This window comes from Schistocerca piceifrons, chromosome 5, assembly GCF_021461385.2.
Source record: "Schistocerca piceifrons isolate TAMUIC-IGC-003096 chromosome 5, iqSchPice1.1, whole genome shotgun sequence".
NCBI lineage: Eukaryota > Metazoa > Arthropoda > Insecta > Orthoptera > Acrididae > Schistocerca > Schistocerca piceifrons.
In genome coordinates, this window is record NC_060142.1 from 416,511,080 (window position 1) to 416,534,940 (window position 23,861).

The window sequence follows — 23,861 nt, forward strand, 5'->3', positions numbered from 1 at the left end:
AAATGTAATCACATGTCAGTTCTAGTATAATATATCTGTCCAATGAATACCCGATTATCATCTGCATTTCTTCTTGATGTAACAATTTTAATGGCCAGTAGTGTAATGTCCATTTCAATGTTAACATAATTTTGAGTTACCCTGTGTTTCTTGTGCACATAAATATCAGTGATACAGGCAGCAGGTGTCTGACTGTGTGTTCTGTGCGTCAGTGTTTGCAGATGTCGAACGCGACTGAGCCGGGAGAGCGGCCCAACTCCGGCTCTGGTTGCCGCCTGCGCGGGGGCAGCACGTCGTCCAACCCCGCTTCTGGGGCCGGCTCTGGGGGCGGCGACGGCGGTGGTGGCGGCGGCGGTGGAAGTGGTGGAGGCGCGGGCGGTGGAGGAAGCGGCGGAGGCGGCGGCGGTGGCACGGCGGGGGGTGGCAGCGGTGGCGGGGGCGGTGGGGGCGCCTCGACGCAGGCCCAACCTCAGCCTCCCAACTCCAACTCTGGCGGCGCCAAGCAGGTGGCGACGGCGGCGGCGGGGCAGCCGCAGCAGCGAAAGCCGTGCTGCTTCTGCTGGTGCTGCTGCTGCTCCTGCTCCTGGTAAGGCAGTCCGCCCCTCCATTCCCAAAACATGGCATGTTTCAAAACTCTGCCGAGAAGCATTTTACTATCGCTCTAGCTGGCGCCTTTGACGGAACACGGTTGTGTTCTCCTAAAACATTCAGCGGTGTTCATATACACTTGTACTGGGGATACTTCTAATAATGGCCACCACAAATATAACCGGAACGAGTAAATACACTATCTGATCTAATATACCCGGACACTCTATGTAGTGCGGAGTACATTGCTAGATTTTATCAGAGACGAACAAGCAAGTACGAAAGGAGGCGCGGAGTATTGTGTCATCAGTAGAGAAACAGTAGCAGCAGTCTGAGTCGTTCAGAAGAGCTCACTGGCTTCCAACGTTAAAAACTCACTTACATAGTCAGGAAATTCGCCACTTAGCGGAAACCAACGCTTGATGTATTTCTGCACTCGATCTGGTTGAATTTGAGCTGGTCTACCTTAGTAAACACAGCCTGTATAGAGCATTATTAAGTGAAAGTTCCATGGTATCGTCATATACTCTTTAACATACAAGGGTTCCCAGAAAGTAATACATTGAATTTTTTTTCTTTAACATTTCTTTATTGACATAATGAGGATTACACAAGCGAAAGAATGGTGTTTTATGTACACGCCTTCTTTTTCCACGTAATCCTCATCCCGTTTTATGGCCTTCCTCCAGCGCGCAAGCTTCCTCCAGCTTGCATGCCCTGTCGGTACCAATCCTTGCCCTGGGGGCGGAGCCAGTGCTTCACTGTGTGAATCACCTACTCAAAGTCCTCAAAATGTTTTCCACGAATGGCATCCTTTAATGACCCAAACAAGTGGACGTTCGAGGGGACTAGGTGAGGGCTGTAGGGTGGATGGTGTAACACTGTCCAAACCTGTTTTGCGATGTGTTCAGCAGTCCTCAGACTTGTGTGGGGCCGAGCGTTATCGTGTTGCAGCAAAACATCTCCGGTGTTGCTGTGACACCGAAGTCGCCGGAAGCGCGTCTTAAGTTTTGTTACTGTGTTGACATACGCTTCTGAATTAATGGTACCACCTCTTGGAATCACATCAGTGAGAATCATACCTTCACAGTCCCAGAACATGATGATCAAGACCTTACTGGCGGAAGTAGTTGCCTCGAATTTTTTCTTCTGTGGGGAGCGGAAATGAAGCCATCCCATCGACTGTCGTTTTGTTTCGGGCTCAAAATGGTGAACACAGGTTTCATCACCTCTCACAATCCCGGACAAGAATGCCTTCCCCTCAGCTTTAAAACGTGCAACAAATCAATACAAATGTTTTTTTCTGGGCGATTTGCGATCCACTGTTAGACACCATGGGACCCACCTTTCACACACTTTTGTATGTCCAAGAGGGCTGATGACTGCATCCAAACTTTTTGCTGATTGACAGATGCAGCGCCAACTGCCGAGTCGTAATGCGTCCGTCCTCAAGAATGAAAACATCAGCTAGCTGCAACGTGTTAGATGTGACACCGGTGGATGGTCTCCCCGAGCGCTGCAAATGGTGGAGCTCCGCCGAACCGCCTCCTGATGACCTCACCCTCCGTGCCCAGGGACTAAATATACTTCTGTCGACAGCAGATGCTCCATAGACTCCTCTGCACAAGCGTTTGTGAACATTCCGCAAAGTTTCTTTCTCTGCAGTGAGAAATTCAATGACAGGACGTTGCTTGTAACGTACATCACCTACAGATGCCATTTTGAAACTGTCCTGCAGTTACGTTATTAGACGGAAGTGACGGAAAATTGGTGCGCTTACTCAGGAGACTTCAAATAACACATACGTAACGTTTCGTATTCGTAGCATTGTTTTCGGCTGAGAAAAAAAAATGCGGTGCATTAGATTCTGGGTAACCCTCGTACAATTGCCACACATCATCTAATTCATTCCCGACACCCACCTTTCGAAACTGCATTGGCTGTAGTTACTGTCCGCTCTTAAAGAGGTCATAGTTTACAGTGCTAAACTGCACAACAAATTACGAGGGCTGTGAAATAAGGGATGATCATAATTTTTTTTCTGATAACATACCTTTACTCAAAATTTTGATGGTCCTTCTCAAAGTAATCTCCCCTGAGATTCTCCCAGCGTTTCTTCTTCAAATACATGTTAAAAATAGAAAAAAGTCACATGGGGATAAATCCCGTCTATATGGAGGGTGAGGGATGCACTTCATGTTGATTTTTGCAGGATATTCAGCAAGAACATTAGCAATATGCGGCGGAGCATTATCGTGGTGCAGCATCCAGCCTGCTTTACGGAAATGTGGTCTTTTGCGCTGGATATGGAGTTGCAATGTTTTCAGGACATCCCTGTTGTATAGTCCAGTTACTGATGTGCATGCAGGTACAACATTCTGATAAACCATTCCATGAATATCAAAGAATGAGATGACCATAACTTTTCCTGCAGAAGCAACCACTTTTGCTTGTTTGGGGGTTGGTGATGGAGATTTCCACACTGAGCTGTGCTGTTTGCTCTCATGATCATAATGATGTAGCCAAGTTTCATCAGCAGCGATTGCATTTGAAAGAAACTCCGGACCTTCCTCTAACATCAGCTTTAACTGCATACAGACCTGCACGGAAATGTTCTTTTGTTCAGGAACCAATCGTTCAGAAACACGTGTCATGTGTAACTTTTCTGTCAACAACATGTTGGAGTCACCCGATGAAATGTTCAGTATTTCGGAAAGTGATCTTAAGGTAATTCGTCGATCCTCTCTCACAATGACCGCAGCAGTGTTGATGTTTTCTTCCGTAAGAGTAGTAACTGGAGCACCGGGTCCTCCTTTGCTTTGAAACTGATTGTTTCCCCTCTTTAAACATTTTAAACCACCTTCGAGCTGCACTGTAGGGAAGAACATTCTCTCCATAGGCCTCCTGTAACATTGTATAGGCCACAGCTGAAGATTTGTTGAGACGAAATCAGAATTTCAAAGCCGCGTATTGTTCCTCGCGTGTTACCTCCACTGCAGCAGCAGGCGATACTGAACTTGTCCGACCTTGCCTGCCTCTCACAGGCCGGAACCAGGAGTCACAACAATGAAACTACTACGGCGTGTTTGTTGCTAACAGAATATCATAAGATTAAATGTTAGTGCGAGAAATTATGACCATAAAAAGTTATGATCATTCGTTATTGAACAGCACTCGTAAAGTGTCACTTTTTCCAACTTTATCATTTTCTGCTATTATGATGCGTAACCTAGAGACTTCGCTCGAATGTGGAATGTGCCTACAGTTCTTTTCTGTAACGGTCCAAAAGTGTTCCTCCCTGCGACGTCACGCTCGTACTCGGCGATGCTTCAAAAAGCAAGGTGTCGGCACACACAAAAAAATAACGAAATCAAGAATTCCAAAGCTGATATTAGGTGTAAACTGGTTAATGATGTCACTAAATTTCATCACAATCCTACCCCACGCCACTGTGAACGTGCCACATCACGGGAAGGTCGCCAAACCTCCCCGTAACCGCATCTCGCCATTTCTTTTGACGCATCAGCCATGGAGATCATAGCCGCGACGTCCAGTGTTGAAAACACGCAGTTTTCTTATAGGTGGCCGAGGAAAACATTTCGGACAAACCGCTGCTCAGAATCTACGTGAAAACGGATCAGAAAATGTCACAAACGATTGAATGAACCATCCATTCCATTCGGGTTTTCATTTTCATACATTTTGCTGTCGAAAACTACAGTTTGGAGAGCGATGTGCCACAGGACGACGGTCTTGACAACATTCGGTACTGATGACACTCTCTAGACGATTCAACTCTTCTAGCGTGGCAGCAGTTGTTAGTCTGCTAAACAAACTTTGAACTTGATCAACAGCAGCAAAGAGTGTTTATGCCTTTTCATCTCTCCTTTTTCGCGTGCTTGGAGGGATGCAACATTGACACACATGTGAATAAAACGGCAAAGTTCCTTCTACACAGTTTTGTTGGTCACTTTAAAAATATCCCTATACAGGGACATCTATTCATCGACTACAAAGCTCCTTCAACAATTCTAAGCTGAGCGGCGCTATGCAGTTGCCTTACCTCCTGTTGGCCACATGCAAATTCTGAGTGGTGTCGAAAGGGCTGCATATTCCTCAAGTGACTAGGAATCTGTGAATGGGTGTCTCTGTACAGGGACATTACTAAAGTGTCCAAGAAAAGTGCGTTATTGGCACTGAGGATATTGCCGTAGGGGGAGTTGCGGGAGTTTAGATGTACACTTTGCCATTTTATTAATGTGCTTTTCAATGTCGCACTTCCCCATCCACAAGCCACTCGAGGGCATTATAAAGGCAGGACGAGAAACCATAACCACCGTTTTCTGCTTTGAATCACGTTCAAATCTCTGAATGTCATTTGAAGGTTAATCTTGAGAAGTACTGTGGAGATTTAGATATGGTTTTCACTAATAGGTAGTCTGATTCACAAAGGAAGTTTGAGTATACAAATTATGAAAGCTCTACCAGCCATGTCGTCCAGGCAAAGACATTTATCGATACTTGTGCAAAGGCAGGGTGGGTCACTAGTAACAGTATGTTTCCAAATTTCTTCAGTTAAATTAATGTAAAGCAAATAATTACTTTCTTGTAACTCAGCTTATTCAAGTGAAATCTTTTTTTTATGAAATATCGATTTTTGTAACATAAACGTTGTGTCATACATCAGTTGTCAGAAATGCGTTTGATGCAATAATACTAATTAAAAAAATAGAAATTTACTAAAAACACAGAAATATATGTAGAGCACAATAAACCCAAAAAAGGTGCTGTTCTAATCAAACAACACAGATTTGAAATCTCCCAGGACTGTAGGTTTTCAAATACTGTTTGGATTCGTTCCTGCAAATGCTCAACGTCAAGATTCTGGATGGAATTACACTCATATGTTGGTGTAAATCAGACTGAAAATCGATGTGTGGCGTCTGGGTATCATGGAAACCATAGTAATGCATTGCCAATCGATTCATCAGTGTTTTCAGTTAAAAAAGTATCGTCTTGTAGCCATAACAACTTTTCCTTAAACGGCTACAGATATACAAAAAGGTGACTATTTTCCACTTCTGGAAACATATCTACTTAAGTAATTAGCATAATTTACTTTTTTTGAGTCATTAGCCTCATGAATGGTTTTATAAGGCCCACCACGAACCCCTCGCCTGTGCTAACCTTTATATCATCAGAGTACACTTGCAACCTATGTCCTCCATTAACTGTTGTATGTATTTTACTCTCTGTTTATCTCTAAAATTTTTACCTTCTACGACTCCCTCTAGTGCCTGCCGACTTTTGGCAGGTGACGATTGAAATGATCGCTTTCTCAAGAATCTATGGATACCATTCATTGGTTCCCATTTTAATTGGAACAAAGCTGGGAATCCTCTTACATGTCGGTCAGCGGGTTTGAAGGAGATGTAATACATCACTGAAACATGTTGCTCAATAAAATAAAAGTTTAGACGGTTGAAAGGTGTTTTAATTTGACATTTTACCTAACAGCCGAATTCTCACAACCATCTGTATGAAGATGGACATACAGAGAAGGTTTTGTTTGTTCACTCTGCCATTCGCTCTTAAAAGTCACTTTGTCGCTCTACAGAATGCTTTTGTAAACCTTAGGGTCGGCTTCTTGTCGGACTATGTACAAGTCGCAGAATTCCATACGCCTATCTGGACATCTTCATTTAGGCATTGAAGTAAAGTAGGCCTTTATGGTTTCAATTTCAGCTTTTTCTGAACGTTTCGTAAGCCTCTTCTTGTCCTTCCATAGTAGTTTGACGCTTTTACTTAAGATTTAGTGAATGATATTGCACAAAACATTGTGTGATAACATGACGTTTCTCTTCTATAGTTACTCTCGCCTACCTGAAAGAGGAAGATACATTACTGACCCCCTCTCTTCAAATCTTAGCTTGATTTTGCGAATGCCTTGTCGAGTTGGAGGATGGATATTTGGAAAACGTTCCAGAAGCAACTCACAAATATCACTGTAATTATGGTCGATTTTCACCATGTTTGTAAAACGAACACATGCTGTTCTGTTGCTAAATTTCTGTTAATGCTTTCAGATAAAAACAAACTTCCTTTTAAATGTTTCTCTGGTAACAACAGAAACGTAACCCCAGACTGCTAGTGGCAGTTGACTTATGGGTGCTAGACACTAGTCATTTTCACAACTGACTGCCAGTACTCTATGGAAAACAAAGTCTAAGGATCGCTAGTCACAACTGACTCATGGACCACCCCATACTATGTATATTATGTATCAGTTCATGAAAAAGATCTGGCGAGAAATGAATGCGTTGCTTGTAAGCTTCGCTTTAGAGTATAAATCGGACTGGTATACTTTTCGTCTGGTTTCTGCCTCTTTGTGAGCTTTCGATTGTAGTTATGTCAAACATACCTAAGGTGATATGTTTAACTTCTACATGAAGACAGGAAACCTTGCGATATTTTTATGATGTGTTATATGCTATACGGCGCACAAGCGAGCATCAGATTGACTGTAGAATAGGAAAACTTTTTCCGAAATGTGAAACAAAATGACAACCATCTCCATGCAAAAAAAAAAAAAAAAAAAAAAAAATGAAAACGCAACAGGGCGTAAAGAAGTATACGAAAAATTTGTATGAAACCAAAAATATTCGATTAAACCGCAAATAATGCAGTCGTCAGTCTACAGGACCAAATTATCAGAATACCAGTTGGTTTATCAATTACTATTGTACATAACGTAAATGAAAACACTTGCATAACAAGCGTAAATTGTGAAATATATTACATAATGATCGAACATTTTTCTCTTTGGAGTCAACATAAGGTGAAAAACAAATAATGTTTATGAAAGTACGGCAACCTGTCCAATAAAAGTACATTACCTCGCAGCAGCATTCATTTGCATACTACTTTCATTTATCTCACTGACTGAAACTTATAGAAATTTCTTTCATGAATATATTCAAAACCACACCGATAATCTAAAAGCAAGAAACTGAGGCTGAGACAACACAAAAGGAATGAGGGAAACCATTTCATGTTTAAATATGACATTACTGGTTAAAATTACTTTAGATACCAAAATTACAATTCTAATCAGTGGAAGTTTTGAAAAATTCAGTTACATTAGTTCAACTACTTTTAAGGAACGTTTTAGGTGAGCAGAATTCTGACTGAATAAACGTGCTTTTTGTCACACAACTACAATTTCACAAATTTTCTGGCAAAAAATGAGAATTAGTCCAAGGTATTTCTATAACTGTCAACAAACAAACGATACTCTTTAACCATTATGAATAAGTTTATTACCCTAATCGAAGCAACAGCAACATAGACTACAAATTAGAGCAGCATGCATACAGTGTTGCACACAACAGCTACTACCACAGTTTCTTCGCAACAGGAGCGCTGGACAAGCCTTGTATAGGCTTAAAGAAGTACGATGTTCTGTTTTAGGATGTTTGATGCTGAACTGCGCAGACTATGTGTCATGGCATGTCCATCTTCCACCATTGACTTTCTTAGGAAGACACTTTGCAGATCCCCCAGACTTGTGCTTTATGCTGTGGTGAGCGTTTCATCCCCTAGCACTATATGACAGGGGAGGGGCAGAGGGGGGGGGCGGGGGTAGGGCTCTCAGCAGTACAAAAGGCCACACTCTTCAGACAGATGGATTAAAATATGCAAAAGAGGATACGACATGTTGTAGTACCAGGGCTATTCGGTAAGTAAGGCGCGATCGGCCGCGAAATGGAAACCATACTAAAAATAAAATTAAGCTTTTCACATATATGTTGGGCAGTGCCTCTAGTATATCTATCGATCATTTCACGTTGCTCTTTTCAGTTCTGAGTGCACAATGAGCACGTAAAGATGCATAAAAAATAGTGTTTCCAGCCAGATATGAGAGCCTGGCGAGATATTTCGCCTTATGTCATGCAACCCACGTAACATAACTGTCATGCATTTCCTGCTCCATGAAAACACTCAGCTGCATTCTGCAGAGGGAATGAAGATGCTCCTGCAGCATTTTAGATGGGAAGTGTTTGATGGCCCACAGTGAAGCCCATAATTGGTTTTCCCTGAGTTTCCTCTCTGCGGACATGAACTGCAGGATATGAAGAGAACATTTTGGTACAGACAACGAGTTGTGGACGAGTGCAGAGAATTGGCAGATATCTTCTGTGACACGGGTACTGAAAGGTTGGTGCAGTGCTATAACAAATGTCTAAATTGGAGCAGCGACTATGTAGAGAAGCAGCTGGAAGGTGTAGTAGCTGATTTGCAAATAAAACATTCTTAATGTTCTCAGTGGTTTACATTTCACGGCCATTCGGACTTTACTTTTCGAAGAGCCCTCGTATATGCGCGGCTGGATACCTGCACTTTCGGCCGCTAAACACACGGATAAGTCTTTGCGGACGAGGCACGGCCCCTGCAAGTTGTTTGTCAACAGAAGAGCTGCTGATCCGTTTGCCTCCAAGCCTTCTGCATTCGCCACAGTGCCTGAGTACATTTGGCTGAGAATACTTCACTTGTACTTAAAAAGAGAAAACAATTACATATAACTTACAAAATTATTAAAAGATGATTATGGCGTTAAAATATAAACTGTTGCATTTTCGTTTTGATTTTTATATGTGCATTTACACTGGGCCAACAACATTTAGACCGTAGCCCGGCACTGGAATTAAATTCCAACCAGTTAATGTGGTAAAGAAAGTATATAAGTGGAGCAGAAATGAATATGGAATCCTTCTAACTATGATACAGGAATCGAAGTGGGAAATCCACTGACATTATCAGCTTTCAGAAGGGACAGATTGATATGGTTCTCTGTCTGGAAAAGAGCGTCTAGGAAATTGCGAAGCCGGTCTGCTGTTCGTGAGCTACTGTTGTGAGCGTCATGGAAAATGGCTGAGGACGATGAAAGCACAAGTAGGCGACAAGGTGTGACTATCGATCACACAATTATTTCTGGTACACGCCACAAGTTACATGTCGATTAATTTCTGTCCATATCTGATGACCTTTTCAGTACGTAATAAGTTTCATCAAAAATGTAGCTATATTCTAAGAAAGTAGCTATATTGTAGGAAATATCCGTTTTATCTTGCTGACTTTATAGATATATTTGGTGTATAAACATTTTGGCGTTTGACGGAAGAATTCATTTTCCGAACCCAAAACATTTCAAAAAATGTTCAAATGTGTGTGAAATCTTATGGAACTTAACTGCTAAGGTCAGCAGTCCCTAAGCTTACACACTACTTACCCTAAATCATCCTAAGGACAAACACACACACCCATGCACGAGGGAGGTCTCGAACTTCCGCCGGGCTAGCCGCACAGTCCATGACTGCAGCGCCTGAGACCACTCGGCTAATACCGCGCGGCCCAAGGCATTTCGATAGAATAACTATTCGTACCATAAAATGTCACAGCATGTGTCAACTAGTCGTACATTCGATGTCCTTTAACATTCGATGAAAATACTGTGGTGTTTCGAAAGTTCACTCTGTTGTACGCAAGCCCCAGAACTGCTCCTGGATTGTGCAACACATTCTGTATCTTTAGGACAAATAGCCTCCTTTTCTCACCCCTCAATAATTTAAATGAATAAAATATTGGAAGTATACCTTTCACGTGAGAAAGAACCGCTGTTACGTTTACGTTTGTCTGCAATTTCCTGCGTCTTGTCTCAGTGGTCTGATTCTCTTATATACCGCAGGAACTGTCTAAGCATGTTCCAATGTGAAAAATTCGATGATTTTCTTAAACTTCCGCTTTTATTGATATATTCACCGTGCAGAAATTTATTATAAATAGTGCAGAAAAACTAAATAACAGTACAGCTTGTGTCTGATTACACCTGCCAACCTTATCTCCCGCTAAAGAACTTCACATTCGATCAGCATCGTGACTAATATTTACTTTAAGTAGAATGCATATTATGAGACTGACACGTTCCTTTCCGAAATGTTTGGAACAATTACGTCAAAATGAAATACTTTGGTCCAAATTTCTAATAATTTGAGTTTCATTCGCCTGCTTTTCTTTTTCATTTTCATTTAATGGCGACGAAAAGTATGTCATTCTATATGATAGTCTACTCTCACCATCTTTGTAAAAAAAAATGTAGTACCTATCGAGGAATAAACCACCTGGATTCAACCTATAAATTATATGGCAAAATCTTGAATGCAAGACTTAAAGTATCATGGAAATGCTAATATCTGAAGAACAATCAGGTTTTAGAAAAGGAGTAAGTAATTCTTCCTTGGCATTGAGTAGAGTCGACGCAATGAATACTGTTCCTACCGTACATCGTTTGCATAGTGCCCGTTGTTTGTTCTAGCATTCCATTTTGCTGCACGGATAATAAGCGTGCGTCAGGTAGTCTTCGACACAGAAGAACTTTGTGTGTCCACAGGGATTTATTCCATATTTTGACATATTCTTTAAGCAAAGAAAAAATTACTGCGCCATGGGTTCCTCAGTGCTTTACTGCTGAACAGAGGCAGAGGCGGGTGGATATCATAATCTCGTTAAAATAAAGATTCACGTTGAAGGTGAACCGTTGAGGCTAGATGATCTGAGCTGAAATCACAGCCCGAAACAGTTGCGACGTAGCCTGTAAACGTTAAATAAGTGATGAAACTGATGACTTTTTCTTATGGTTTCAATGGCCTCATCATGTCAGACAGAGAGCCTTTAGGTGTAATTGCCACGGCAATTTATTGTCGTACAGGAAAAAAAATGCAAGAAATGTGACGTAAGTTGTTGGACGCTGTGCAATTACTACTTCAGGAGAATGATCGCCTGAATAGTTGAGTGAATACATTTGGCAAGTGCTACCTCCGTCATCCTGCTGTCCATGCGTATGTCTTTCAGATTTCGATATATTCTTCAGATTAAAACTACCTATGAGTAAGTGTCGATTCCTACCTCCAGGAAAGCTGAAGGTTACCGTTACCCAAGGAGTTCGGTAGAGTTGTAAATCTTCCCAGATGTTGGGCCTACGACGTTGGAAAGAAGGTAGACAATATCAGAGAACTGTAAAGAGATGAATAAACATGCAAATAAACCGAAAAGAATAAGCTGAAGACAAACTGAAAATATGATGAGATGTTACAAATTGGTATACACTCCCTGTTGTGAAAAGCCCAAGTGCTAGAACGAAGGAGATTTGGAGGATACATGCGAGACAACATGCTAGTGGTTAGAGCACTTGTGTGTTTATGCAGCAGCAACGCCTCACCTACATCTACATTTACATCCATACACCGCAAGCCACCTGACGGTGTGTGTCGGAGGGTACCTTGAGTACCTCTATCGGTTCTCCCTTCTATTCAAGTCTCGTATTGTTCGTGGAAAGAAGGATTGTCGGTATGTCTCTGTGTGGGCTCTAATCTCTCTGATGTTATTGTCATGGTCTCTTCGCGAGATATACGTAGGAGGGAGCAATATACTGCTTGACTCCTCGGTGAAGGTATGTTCTCGAAACTTCAACAAAAGCCCGTACCGAGCTACTGAGCGTCTCTCCTACAGAGTCTTCCACTGGAGTTTATCTATCATCTCCGTAACGCTTTCACAATTACTAAATGATCCTGTAACGAAGCGCGCTGCTCTCCGTTGGATCTTCTCTATCTATTCTATCAACCCTATCTGGTACGGATCCCACACTGCTGAGCAGTATTCAAGCAGTGGGCGAACAAGCGTACTGTAACCTACTTTCTTTGTTTTCGGATTGCATTTTCTTAGGATTCTTCCAATGAATCTGTCTGGCATCTGCTTTACCGACGATCAACTTTATATGATCATTCCATTTTAAATCACTCCTAATGCGTACTCTCAGATAATTTATGGAATTAACTGCTTCCAGTTGCTGACCTGCTATATTGTAGCTAAATGATAAGGAATCTTTCTTTCTGTGTATTCGCAGCACATTACACTTGTCTACATTGAGATTCAATTGCCATTCCCTACACCATGCGTCAATTCGCTGCAGATCCTCCTGCATTTCAGTACAATTTTCCATTGTTACAACCTCTCGATGTACCACAGCATCATCCGCAAAAAGCCTCAATGAACTTCCGATGTCATCCACAAGGTCATTTATGTATATTGTGAATAGCAACGGTCCTACGACACTCCCCTGCGGCACACCTGAAATCACTCTTACTTCGGAAGACTACTCTCCATTGAGAATGACATGCTACGTTCTGTTATCTAGGAACTCTTCAATCCAATCACACAACTGGTATGATAGCCCATATGCTCTTACTTTGTTCATTAAACGACTGTGGGGAACTGTATCGAACGCTTTGCGGAAGTCAAGAAACACGGCATCTACCTCGGAACACGTGTCTGTGGCCCTCTGAGTCTCGTGGACGAATAGCGCGAGCTGGGTTTCACACGATCGTCTTTTTCGAAACACATGCTGATTCCTACAGAGTAGATTTCTAGTCTCCAGAAAAGTTATTGTACTCGAACATAATACGTGTTCCAAAATTCTACAACTGATCGACGTCAGAGATATAGGTCTATAGTTCTGGACATCTGTTCGACGTCCCTTCTTGAAAACGGGGATGACCTGTGACCTTTTCCAATCCTTTGGAACGTTACGCTCTTCTAGAGACCTACGGTACACCTCTGCAAGAAGGGAGCAAGTTCCTTCGCGTACTCTGTGTAAAATAGAACTGGTATCCCATCGGGTCCACCGGCCTTTCCTCTTTTCAGCGATTTTAATTGTTTCTCTATCCCTCTGTCGTCTATTTCGATATCTACCATTTTTTCATCTGTGTGACAATCTAGAGAAGGAACTACAGCGCAGTCTTCCTCTGTGAAACAGCTTTGTAAAAAGACATTTAGTATTTCGACCTTTAGTCTGTCATCCTCTGTTTCAGTACCATTTTGGTCACAGAGGGTCTGGACATTTTGTTTTGATTCACCTACCGCTTTGACATAAGACCAAAATTTCTTAGGATTTTCTGCCAAGTCAGTACATAGAGCTTTACTTTCGAATTCATTGAACGCCTCTCGCATAGCCCTCCTCACACTACATTTCGCTTCGCGTAATTTTTGTTTGTCTGCAAGGCTTTGGCTATGTTTATGCTTGCTGTTTACTTCCCTTTGCTTCCGCAGCAGTTTTCTAACTCGGTTGTTGTACCACGGTGGCTCTTTTCCATCTCTTACGATCTTGCTTGGCACATACTCATCTAATGCATATTGTACGATGGTTTTGAACTTTGTCCACTGATCCTCAACACTATCTGTACTTGAGACAAAACTTTTGTGTTGAGCTCAGGAACAGGTAGCTGCTCCTGTAAATTCTACGAGCACTGGGAAGCGAATTCACCGACAACACAGTTTTTCATTTACATTAGGCGCGGTTGTAGAAATGTAGCGTTTATTACCGTCAGCTTTTCAAATCGTTATCTTATTACGTTTATCTTTTCATCTAGGCATACCTATTTATTATATCCAGCACCACGGTGGTATTTTTTAGATGCTCTTTCTTTTCTTTTTCTCAGTATTTCTTTTCGGTGTCTATTTCTAAATGCTTAAGCTCACATGTAACTAATCTGTAACATATATGCTTGACATCGTTCAAATGTGGGGGCGATCTAGAGTAATATGAAATATACACACATCAAAAAAGGTTTTGCATCACCTCGGTTCCGGAACCCGTACAGAAAATTGGAATAGAAATCAACATACACATCATTTCCGCCATTTTTACTACTCATGAGAAACACACATTGCATGTTGTACCACCAGACAGCGCGACCTTCAGTGGTTGTGGTGCAGATTGCTGTACACACCGGTACCTGTAACACCCAGTAGCACGTCCTCTTGCATCGATGCATGCCTGTATTCGTCGTGGCATACTATTCACAAGTTCATCGAGGCACTGTTGGTCCAGATTGTCCCACTCCTCAACGGTGATTCGGCGTATATTCCTCAGAGTGATTGGTGGGTCACGTCGTCCATAAACAGCCCTTTTCAATACATCCCAGGCATGTTCCACAGGGTTCATCTCTGGAGAACATGCTGGCCACTCTAGTCGAGCGCTGTCGTTATCCCGAAGGAAGTCATTCACAAGATGTGCGATATGGGGGCGCTGACTGTAGTCATGAAGACGAATGCCTCGCCAATATGCTGCCGATATGGCTGCACTATCGGTCGGAGGATGGCATTCACGTATCGCACAGCCGTTACGCCGCCTTCCATGACCAACATCGGCGTATGTCGGCCCCACATAACGCCACCCCAAAACAGCACGGAACCTCCACCTCGCTGCGCCCGCTGGAGAGAGTGTCTAAGGCGCTCAGCCTGACAGGGTTGCCTCCTAACACGTCTCCGAAGACTGTCTGGTTGAAGGCATATGCGACACTCATAGGTGAAGAGAACGTGATGTCAGTTCTGAGCGGTCCATTCGGCATGTTGTTGGGCCCATCTGGACCGCGCTGTATGGTGTCGTGGTTGCAAAGATATACCTCGCTATGGACGTCGGTAGTGAAGTCGTGCATCATACAGCCTACTGCGCACAGTTTGAGTCGTAACACGACGTCCTGTGACTGCACGAAAAGCATTTTTCAACTGAGTGGCGTTGCTATCATGTTTCCACCGAGCCATAATCCGTAGGTAACGGTTATCCACTGCAGTAGTAGCCCTTGGGCGGCCTGAGCGAGGCATGTCATCGACAGTTCCTGTCTCTCTGTATCTCCTCCATGTTCGAACAAGATAGCTTTGGTTCACTCCGAGACGCCTGGACACTTCCCTTGTTGAGAGCCCTTCCTGGCACAAAGTAACAATGCGGACGCGATCGAACCGTGGTATTGACCGTCTAGGCATGGTTGAACTACAAACAACACCAGCCGTGTACCTCCTTCTTGGTGAAATGACTGGAACTGATCGGCTGTCGGACCCCCTCCGTCTAATAGGCGCTGCTCATGCATGGTTGTTTACATCTTTAGGAGGGTTTAGTGACATCACTGAACAGTCAAAGGGATTGTGTCTGTAATACAATATCCAGTCAACGTCTATCTTCAGGAGTTCTGAGAAACGGGATAATGCAAAACTGTTTTTGATGTGTGTAGAAGTAAAAACTTAAACAGCCAAGATAACTAGTCATAATTTTGTTTTTTATTGACTGGCTTCGGTAAATCTAAGTTGCCATCACTGGATCTGAAAGCATGTAGATCACAAATTACAAACATAATCAGGTGAGCTACTATAAGGTGCGGTACATATTTTCACAAAAAGGGTATAGGCTATTCAACATCCTTATGCAAATACATCTCCTTACATCTTCTTCATACGTACAATATATGGTGTTAAGTCACGACACGTCATTCCACGAAGATGCAGAGAATGATGCATCGGCATGTCAATAATAAAACGAGGTTGACATAAAATATCATACATATTGCACCGACTGCACAAGCTCATGTTCACACTACACATGAAAGATAACTGAGGATAACATGTCAAAGCAAAGGCGTTACAAAGTACTAGCAGGTGCAACTACAGTAATAGACACACATAAATGCGATCGTAAATTGTAAAGCATAAAAAGGAAGTTACATCCAAGGGGTCGACAAAAGAATGCTACAGGTACATTTTAGTACGGAACTATTTAACACAAGTAATCCAGATCGGGGTGAATTGAAATAACAAATTTCTTTTGTATCAGTATTTTGTAAAAAATTTTAAAAGTAAACTTCTTATAAAAGTATAAAATAAAGTATAGTACTACCTACTGATATATAGCCAAATAGCTACAAGGCAAACACAGAGGGAAAATATATCGCCCTTGAATAAGTTTACAGAAGATCAATGGAAGTCTTGGTGATAAAGAGAACATGTCACAGTGCATGTAGGTAACAAGTGGGACTACTCAGATATTGCATTCTTAAAATACTATATACAAATCACAGAATTATACACCAATACCAGTACAACACAAAGTGAGGTGCTAACGTAACATGTGGCTCGAGGTCTTAAGACTAGCACTGACACCTTGTGTCGAATTACATATTTTCTTACGATATTACATGTTATCCTTCTCTCGCATTATGAAAATTAAACACTGTAATTATGTATATATTATCGGTATAATTCACGTTACTGATGTCCTACCTTTGACTAATGGCAGCTAGACTTCGAACTACGATGATTTCTTATGGTGTTTTTTTTTATAGATAGTAATCATAGTTACTTTCATATTGTACTTACATCACTATAACGCAAATTATTTATTTGCTCTTATTGATTACGTAATTTCTGGTCTTTAACTAAATGCTCGTTACACCAAAACTTCAAGCACCTTGTTATGTTCGCACCTAGACGTTGTTCTACTGGTATCGGTCTATAATACTGTGATTTGTGTATGATATTTCAAGAATGCAATATTTTAGTGGTTATACGTTGTTGCCTGTATACATAATGACATGTACTTAGTCAATTTTTTTCTGTATTCTTATCACCTAGACGCCCGAGTAATCTGTAAGCTTACTAAGTAACGATATATTTCCACACTGTAGTTGCCTTATAATTTCTTCTTCCTCTTCTTCTTCTTCTTCTTCTCCTTCTTCTTCTTCACTTTACCTATTAGCAAATTGCCTGTTACAGTACTCCATCTCTTGTATAGTCTTCCTACGTTTCCTCTTCCAGAGCATTTATAATTGCCAGCCTTTACAGGTATCTTTCTCCACCCATACAGTCTATATGATTCTTCTATTTTCTCCTATCATCCTTTATTTTTTCGTTTTGTTTATATATTCCTAAATCATTCCTTATATCTTCATTTCTTTTTCGATCTTCCCTTGTACATCCTTCTACTCCTCTTGTAAATCAAATTTCTTGAGCCTGTATTCTACTTTCTTACATCTTTCTGTTACTCATGCTTCAGTTTAATAAGTAAGGTTTCACTGCTGCTATTTTTTTATGAAACTTCAGCTGAGTTCTTTCCCAGCTTCATTCTGCCAACTTTTTACGATGTTTCCACATATGGAAGTAAATTTATTAAATTTTTGGTCCACGTCATGGCTATATTCATAAGTGCTGTCGCATCCTAGATATTTTAAATGTTATACTTGCTCAAAGATTATGTTATTCAAAACTGTTTTAGATATTGCTGGTAGTCTGTACTGAAATGACATCGCTTTCGTTTAATCTACCGATAATGTTAGGTTGAAATCTAAGGCTGTGTGCTGGTACTTATAGACTCCCATGTGTAGGTCACCTTCATTATCTATAATCAAAGTCAATAAAACTACATTTAGTCTAGAGTAATGATCTAAAAGAACTCCATTTATGTTCAAAATTTTCCATTTGCTGATAACTTCATCTATATATATAGTATATTGAAGAGTGTTGAAAAAAATACAGCGTCCTTGTTGTACCCCTTTGTTTGGGTTCATTGAATTTGTTGCTATATTTCCACTTCTCTTAACAATACCCTTGTTTGTGTGTAGATTATTAGTAGTATTATGAGGTGAGATGGATAGTTTCGTCCAGTCATGATATTCTATAGGACTTCTCTACTCGCATTAGACTGCCTAATGCTTTCTCAAAATCCACGAAAGCGAAGATGGGTTTTTTAATTGAACTCTCGTCTCTTTGCTATAACTTGTTACAGTGTAAAAGCATCGTCAGTAGTTGATCGTCCTTTTCTAAACCCAGATTGTTCTTCAGATATTAGCATTTCCATGATATTTTAAGCCTTGCATTCAAGATTTTGGCATATGATTTATAGGTTGAATCCAGGAGATTTATTCTCGATAGTTACTACATTTATTCCATCTAAACCAATGGCTTTTTGTAGCGTTTAGAGCTTCCATCAGTTCTCTCATATCAATATCGTCCAGGCCTTTTGTATCATTCAGTTCGGTTTAAGTCTGAATTAAAATATCATCATACAACAAGTTTTTATAATGAGTTATCCATTCTTTCTTTCCTATTTTATTAATAAGTATACGATCATTTTCTTGCCTGTTAAGTTATTTCATAACTTTATAAGCGATAATTTGCCTGCGGTGTAAATCATACTCTCTATTTCTAACAAAGCGTTCCCATTCTGCATGCACCCTCCAAGTTATGTATTTTGCATTATTTCTCTTCTCTTCAAATGCATTATACTTTTAATTAATAAGATTATTTGTCTAGGTCTTTAAACCTTGTTGATTTTCTTTAATTTCTCTTTGTATCTCTGGCGTCCAAATCCTTACTCCTCTACGTTTCCTGTATTTCCTTTTCTTCCCCAGAACCCCATTAGCTCTGTTCAGTACAGTTGACTTTAAGTTTTTACATTGTTCTTTCAAGTCTTCTGCCGTTTCTAAATTTGTTAATGTTTTTGTCATCCGCTTTTGGTTGAGATTTCTTATGCTGCTATCTTCTAAAACGTAAACTTTAGGAACTTATTCTTTCTTTTGGTCCTGAACTGGTTTCTTAAGTTTTCTTCATTTTGTATAGATGTCAGGAAGTGGTCTGATCCAGTATCCACTCTTTGGTAAACTCTGGCATCTATAACCTGTCCAGGAAATCCATAATTTACTATTATATATCAATAACAGGCCTATATCCTCTTGCTGACAAGGAAAACTGGTCACGACTTCCTTATTAAAGAAACTGTTAGTAATTTCTCAGTGATTAAAGGCAGCAATATCTCCCAATATTTTCCGTTTTCATTACAAACGTTTTCTCCAAATGTGTTTATGATTTTTGAAACTGGTATGTTTCCGATTCTAGCACTGAGATTTCCCATTAGTAAAATCTGACCTTGTCTCTGGTTAAGATTACTTGTAACTGTTTGTAAAAGGTCTTGGACTCGTCAATTTTTCCTTCTTCTGGACATAACTTGCTATTATTCTTAGGATTATTTTTGTACCTTTTATTTCTACTAGTACAGTGCGTTCATTTACATATTCACTGTCCAGTATTTTATCTTCCCATTTTTTATGAATGTACAGAGGAAATGCTGTACCACACTCACTCACGTGAATTACGAACTGTGGCTGGTAAAGCTCACAGATGGCAGTTCCATCAACGATTTACTCTACTGTAGATCGTAATATAGTCGTCTACATATTTAGCTCCTGATGCTTTCTCCTTTGTTTCTGTAACTGCTGCAGAATCTGTTTCCTTTTCTTTCATATCTTTAGCTAATTCACTTCCTTAAGAGCAATTCCTCTAACGTTCCAGATGGCAACTTTCCAAGCTCCATTAATCAATGTTCTCTTGTTTCTGTTTCTTGCCCATATCGTATCCCGGTGATTTATCATGTTTCTTAGGCTAGATTTAATACAGTAAGTATGCTCATTGAGTCCCTGAAAGGGGTACAGACCTATTGCAGGTAAGGCTGGTGATGGAACTGCCATCTGTGAGCTTTACCAGCCACAGTTCGTAATTCACGTGGGTGAGTGTGGTACAGCATTTCCTCCGTACTCGATGTTATGATTATACCGCCAATACTCAGTCGTTAGAGCCTCGTCTGCTTGGCAGAGTACACCACTGGCAAGTGAAATTGAATAGTTCGATGAGAGAGGCTGTATATTCGCGTCATCATCCCATTAGCACCTGTTCGACTGTATGGGCAATAGGTAGTGCGGTTAATATACAGTACGTTCTTTTGTAATTTTATTAGAAATTTAATTTAAAAATAATTACGAAAATTTTTCAGGAAAAAAATCTTTCCTTACGATTTATAATTCATGATCTGATTTCTGTATGTCTGCCACAACGTTGCCACAAGCTGTTAGCGTGTAACATCTTTGCTTTGACTTGTGATGCTTAGTCTTCTTTCCTCTGTCGTGTTAACATGAACTTGTGCAGTCGGTGCAATATGCAAGATATTTTAGCAAATCTTGTTTTATTATTGACACGCCGAAGCATCAATTTCTGCCTGTTCCTAGAATGACATGCCGCGACTGTACACGCTATGTTGTAGATGTGATGGACATGTAGTGAGAGGTACGTAAGGGATGTTGCAGATATCAATTTTCTGAAAATATGTACGCCACCTTACTACTGTGTCTGACCTGATTAAGATTGATATTTGCGATCTGTGTGCTTTACAGAACCGATGATGGTAACTTAGATTTGTCGAAACCGGTCATCAAAAATAAAATTATAATTAGCGATCTTGGTTGTTGAAGTTATTGCTTCTACATTTCACATTAGCTGTAAGACTTTCTCGGCTATTGGTTATGTACATATTTATATACTTGTAAATGTTCAAGTCAGACATTGCACAATATTTGAAATGGTTGTCGTTCATTCTTGTAAAGTTTTTCCATGGCTCACGTATTTCTCCTATACAAGTCTATGCTCCAGTTGTACAGTTTCTGAAACATGTCGCCATTGCACTCTACATCTGACGGTAGTCATTATTCGCAATTGCGAATTCATTTTATATGTTTCGCAACAGCTGTGGTCGCCTCAGTGCGTCGTCAGCAGAATAATGCAGGCACTGCAATATCGTATTTATCTGCCGATACCGGGCATGCGACTCTCAAGTACAGCGTCTGATCTGTGTGGGAATACCCATATTGGATGTGAGAGCACAGATAGTAGACGCATGGTTGACGACATAAGGGAAGTTTGGGTCTGGCCTGAATCCCTCACGGATAGCCAAATGGTAAGACGACAGCTCGTGATAAGCGGGAAATCCAGGTCTGAGTCCCGGTCCTTCACAAATTTTCATTGTCGTCATTCCATTCTACAGTTCATGGTAGTCATAATTCGCAATTGCGAATTCATTTAATGTGTTCCTTAGTTCCACGTTTACCAACTATTTTGAATCACTGGAGGCTGATGGAATATTTTTATACTTGTATTTATGTTGCTTGCTAAACCCAGATTCAGAGTTATTCTTCCGAACGGCCCTGCTATTCTGGATTTATGTCGACTTGTTAAGTACTAATTTCATATGTCAATAAATAACCTGTGAATATTATTACTATTTTCCTTTATTTGAAGTTCTCTGTAAGAGATTTGAAAATGTATGCCAGACAATATTCTTTATTTCGGTTTCTAGTGCGTTGACTACACTATATCGTAGTGTGGAACTGTCCCATTACATTGTTCCATATGACATGAATGAAAGTAAGCATGCATCGTAACTTTCGTGACAGCTACATTGCCATAACTGGGAATCATGTCACGCGCAAGGCTTTTAAGCTATAGACTTGTAGAACAGGAATATCTGTTGTATATTATTTACAGTTCTACAATTCAATTTCTTGTCATTATTAGCGTCCAGAAGGTTTAAACACAATTTTTCCCACCATGAGTTACTATTATTGAGAAAGTTACATCATGCCTTGTATAAAACAGCATGAACATTATTTTCTGTGCTTATGTATACTTTTTACAGCATAAGTGTGGAGGTGGTTTATGTACAACAAAAGTTGGATCGATTCAGTATCTACATTAGTTGCACACTTCTTGTGATTTGCATCGAGCCTGAAGAAGATTTCTTGTGTAAACTGACATAGATTCTTAAAAACACGCATTCTTTTCAGTAAAATATGAAATAAAGTGGTTATTAATTGTCAGTATTATAAAATTTAAATATCTACAAAACGGTACTCCGTACCGTATATAAAAAAAACTACATAATGTATCCGTATGACTTGGGAATTTCGGGATAGTCAGACATTCAGTAACAGGAAAGGAGATAGGTATGACCCAACTTTTGCAGGCAATGATGAATACAGTGAGAAAAACGCTGTAGAAAACTACTGCCAAATGACTACACAGTCTCTTGTCAATTTTTGATTTATGGAAACGTGCGTATATGTTTCCGCGTTTATAAAGAATGATAGTTTCATGAGTTAGTTACTTTTTTTTGTCAGTTTATCCTAAGCGACGATGACGACGTAGAATATTCCGTCTTCATCGGTTAGACGGCTAGCTGCGTAAGATACAGCCTCTCATGTACACAACTTCTGTATCTCTGCACTACTCAAACTGTTTTTGTTCTCTCTCTCTTTTGCTTTCCTTATAGGACCAAATGGTAAGTGTGCGAAAGGTGGCATGATACATTGTGTAAGTAGCAACGGCGACACAGTCGCTTCCAGCCAGTTGTACGACTGCATGGAATGTAGAGCGCATGGCACTTAACACAATCATGCCATTATGCTCTGTCATTTTTTCCTTTCCTTTTTAAGTTCCATGTCCATTTTTTGTACAGAATTTTTTTGAATGTCATGTGGCGCGAGTTTTTCATTGTGTTGTAACAACAGAAACCTTTCTCCCGTGGACAAAATAAGAATTGTTTTATTCTGTGTACAAACAAAGGAAGTATATAACGCTGGAAAAAGCTCATTCAACTCACATTTTTTCCCAGATTTTTCGCAGTGAATAAGGAAAGAATGCTGTAATCTTCAGACTACTTTTAGTTTTCTTCGCCAATCTGTAGTGGCCATAACATACGTATGTTCATAATATAATCAATTTTTTGTCGTTATTTACTTTATTTGTGCCTTGCGGACCTACGACTAACATAACGCAAGTTCTTAATTCCATAGGACGATGGCTGTTGCCTACTGGAATGGATAATTATCTATAATCTTCAGATAAATAGCTCAGAACATCTATGTCTTTTATAATTCTTCGTCATAAAATACATGATGCTTATAGAAAATATCATACCTAAAGGACCCTATGCCTTCTACACTCGATGATCTCAGGGACACATTTCTGTTGTTTTCATCCAGCCATATTTCTTTCTGTTTTAAGATTAATGTACGTAGGGGTGTTCTCTGCAGAAGTCCAGAAACCTGTCCCTTTTCCAAGTAAAAGGTTTACAAACTCTTTCTTAACCTTTTCTGTTTCTCAGTTGCTCATTCCTTTTATACCTTATCTATACAGATAACTTGACCACCTTTCTTTACTGCAAGATTGCAAATGTCACGATGTCTTACAGTTACGCCTATCACTTCCATGAAACATGGAAACATTTCCAGAAACTTCTTACCCTATTATAGGTAAATAGTTTACGCAAGTATATACAGAGTGTATCATAATTAATGGCGTGAACGCATACAGTTGGAAGTACACTACACTAGAAGCAAAAAAGTCTCAGTAAACAGAGGGTCGCAAATGCATACCTTAAGAACTACGAGCAATTCTTCATCTTCGATACTGTGAAGCAAATCTCTTCTACTGCAAGCTCTTTGCTTTCCACATTTTGGGAAGTAGTAGTATGGACCAAAACAAGAAAAAATGTCCAGTAAACATGTGCTCTA

At 40.4% G+C, this 23,861-nt stretch overlaps 1 protein-coding gene across 1 annotated transcript in view; it reads left to right on the forward strand.

The window, feature by feature from the left end:
- The first annotated feature begins 473 nt into the window (after positions 1–473).
- Positions 474–23,861, forward strand: part of LOC124798160 (regulator of G-protein signaling 20) — a 512,660-nt gene continuing 489,272 nt past the window's right edge. The window contains exon 1 of the mRNA XM_047261443.1: positions 474–586. The gene's annotated coding sequence lies outside the window, so the exon portion shown is untranslated. The remainder of the gene's footprint in view (positions 587–23,861) is intronic.